The sequence below is a fragment of the Cyprinodon tularosa genome, unplaced genomic scaffold, assembly GCF_016077235.1.
Source record: "Cyprinodon tularosa strain WSP-4 unplaced genomic scaffold, ASM1607723v1 ctg867, whole genome shotgun sequence".
NCBI classification, from domain to species: Eukaryota; Metazoa; Chordata; class Actinopteri; order Cyprinodontiformes; family Cyprinodontidae; genus Cyprinodon; species Cyprinodon tularosa.
Window position 1 is genome coordinate 166275 of NW_024039637.1, and position 3946 is coordinate 170220.

Sequence of the window (3946 nt, forward strand, 5' to 3'; positions counted from 1 at the left end):
TACAAACTGCTGCTATGTCTCCGAATTTTTGGCAATTGAAACATCTCAGAGGTGGAGGATTGTAAATGTTAACATTGTAGCTGATGTAACCAATGAATACTTTACTGGGTAATTGTTCTTCCTCTAATCTAATTAACACCAATAAACTGTCAGATCTTTCTCCATTTCTTGTTGTTTTTAATCGTTTTACTTATTTTACTTTTGCACCGCGTATGTTTTCTAGAATTTCTTTTTGAGAAACTCTTAGAGGAACTCCTCCAATGACTCCTCTGCTGATCTTTTTGTTCTCCACCAAGCTGCACTGAACTCTTATCCCGTCATCCCGTTTGTTGATCCGAATGGCTTTACCTTGCTGAGCGCTGTCTCTGCAGTTAATTAGCAGGCCTCCACTGTAAACAATTCTGGCACCTCTGACTTCTCCTACTAGTTTATTTATGGTTTTTGTTAAGTGAATTCCGGATTCCAATTTGTAAAAGAGTCTGCCTGATTAACGACTTTGAATATGACTTTGTACTCATTCTGTTTTGCTGTGGAATGTATGGATTGATCATCACTTGAATGTTCTGAACTGGACTCCCCCTCAACTGATCTCTGTTTTTTTTTTCTAGCTTTTTCTCATTTTTTTGAGGCTACCCTCTTCCAATCGTCTTCATTATCACTATTTCCCTCTTCCATCCCACAAGAATTGCCTCCTGTTTCCTCACTACTCACTGCCCTGTACATTTCTCCACAAGCGACTTCGAAATACGCGCCATGCACCAAACGACCATACGCAACCGCTGTGACTCGTCTCCGTTGCTGTAGCTCTCTCTCTCTTACTCCCTCAACTGCGCTGTGGATCTGAACAACAGCTTCTGTCCCACCTCTTTTCTTTTTTCTTTTTATTATAATTATTATTAATTATAATAACCATCACATACAGTAGACAAAGTGTCGGCATCAGATGTATACAAACCTGAAAAAAACGAATACAACAAAACAAAACAAAAAAATTTAAATATATAACAAATAAACAAAGCACAAACAAACAAACAAAAAAGAAAATACAAGCACACATACATTAGGGGTGTCTCATCAGCTCCAGATTGTTTATCAGTACGCCGGCATCAATCCACTGTCCAAAGAAATGACTGTTAGATAAATTGGTGTCTCTAAATTGCCCTTGGGTGTGAGCATGGTTTTATGTCTCTGTGTTGGACTGGTGACCTGTTTCGGGTGAACCCTGCCTTTTGCCCATATGCTGCTGGAAATACTGGACACTGGACTCCTGTGACCCTGATGAATAAGGACATACAGGTGCTGGTCATAAAATTAGAATATCATGAAAAAGTAGATTGATTTCAGTAATTCCATTTAAAAAGTGAAACTTGTATATTATATTCATACATTACATACAAACTCATATATTTCAGATGTTTATTTTGTTTAATTTTGATGATTACAAATGACAACAAATGAAAATCTCAAATTCATCATATCAGAAAATTAGAATATTGTGAAAAGGTTCAAAATTGATGGCCCCTGGTGCCACACTCTAATCAGCTAATTAACTCAAACCACCTGCAAAAGCCTTTAAATGGTCTTTCAGTCTAGTTCTATAGGCTACACAATCATGGGGAAGACTGCTGACTTGACAGTTGTCCAAAAGACGACCATCGACACCTTGCACAAGGAGGGCAAGACACAAAAGGTCATCGCTAAAGAGGCTGGCTGTTCACAGAGCTCAGTGTCCAAGCACATTAATAGAGAGGCGAAGGGAAGGAAAAGATGTGGTCGAAAAAAGTGTACAAGCAAGAGAGATAACCGCACCCTGGAGAGGATTGTGAAACAAAACCCATTCAAAAATGTGGGGGAGATTCACAAAGAGTGGACTGCAGCTGGAGTGAGTGCTTCAAGAACCACCACACACAGACGTATGAAAGACATGGGTTTCTGCTGTCGCATTCCTTGTGTCAAGCCACTCTTGAACCACAGACAGCGTCAGAAGCGTCTTGCCTGGGCTAAAGAGAAACAGGACTGGACTGCTGGTGAGTGGTCCAAAGTCATGTTCTCTGATGAAAGTAAATTTTGCATTTCCTTTGGAAGTCAAGGTCCCAGAGTCTGGAGGAAAAGAAGAGAGGCACTTCATCCACGTTGCTTGAAGTCCAGTGTAAAGTTTCCACAGTCAGTGATGGTTTGGGGTGCCATGTCATCTGCTGGTGTTGGTCCATTGTGTTTTCTGAGGTCCAGGGTCAACGCAGCCACATACCAGGAAGTTTTAGAGCACTTCATGCTTCCTGCAGCTGACCAACTTTTTGGAGATGCAGATTTCATTTTCCAACAGGACTTGGCACCTGCACACAGTGCCAAAGCTACCAGTACCTGGTTGAAGGACCATGGTATCCCTGTTCTTAATTGGCCAGCAAACTCTCCTGACCTTAACCCCATAGAAAATCTATGGGGTATTGTGAAGAAGAAGATGCAATACACCAGACCCAACAATTCAGAAGAGCTAAAAGCCACTATTAGAGCAACCTGGGCTATCATAACACCTGAGCAGTGCCACAGACTGATCGACTCCATGCCACGCCGCATTGCTGCAGTAATACAGGCCAAAGGAGGCCCAACTAAATACTGAGTGCTGTACATGCTCATACTTTTCATGTTCATACTTTTCAGTTGGCCAACATTTCTATAAATCCTTTGTTTTTATTGGTCTTCAGTAATATTCTAATTTTCTGATATGATGAATTTGAGATTTTCATTTGTTGTCATTTGTAATCATCAAAATTAAACAAAATAAACATCTGAAATATATGAGTTTGTATGTAATGTATGAATATAATATACAAGTTTCACTTTTTAAATGGAATTACTGAAATCAATCTACTTTTTCATGATATTCTAATTTTATGACCAGCACCTGTAGATTGAATTCAGTTAAGTTTGGAATGTTGGGGAAAAGCCAGTAGTACACATCATCCCTCAAAGCTTTGCAATACATACATTCATAGAAAAGATGTTCAGTAGATTCAATATCACCATCACAAAATAAACAAGTGTTATCATCAATGGCAAATCAAAGTCTAAGAAATTCCTTAGAGGCAGGGGTGGATTTAGGAAATTTGGGGCCCTAGGCAAAGACAGGCATGGGGCCCTGTGAATTGAGAAGACAACATATAGAACAGACCCATTATACAGATACAGAATTTTTTTTTTTTAATTCTCTTTATTGAAATATCACATCATCATAACAAAGATGGTTACAATATTACAACAAAAAAAAAAAAAAATTTTTTCCTTTTGTACAATCTGTTTTTCTATTCAGTACAGCTCACCCATCGAACATAGGAACAAATATAGAACCTGAGGTGTTTTTTCATTTTTGTCAAGAGTAAAGGGGGTTGTTTGAAATGAAATAGACAAAGTTTCAAAAATAATTGAAAATTGATTCAATTAGATAAAGGAAGGTCACCTTGAAGAAATGTATGTTTTCCATAAATTCCAATTGTCTTCAAATTTGGATTTCTGTAACCTGATGGAGAAAGTAATTCTTTCCATTATGAATATTTTGTAGATGATACCATACCAGTCCTCGATGGATGGGCTGCCTGGTTTGAGCCATTTCTTGGTGATTGCTTTCCTGGCTGCCACACTCAATATTCCAAATAAATATTTAGTCTTTGTGTTTGTCGATATTGAGTGTGATATTCCGAAAAAAAGTTCCTCCCAGTTAAAATCAGTTTTTGATCCAAATATAACTCTTAGTTCTGTGCAAATTTTTTGCCAGAATACAGCTACAACTGGGCAACCCCAAAAAAGGTGAAAATGATTGGCTTCCTCTGAGCCACATTTCCTCCAGCAGCTGGATGAGCCTGACTGATGGGAACTCTGGGCTGGTGTAATAAAGTACCTACAGAGATTTTTCCAGGCAAAGGTTCTCCATGAGGTTGAGTTTGATATCTTC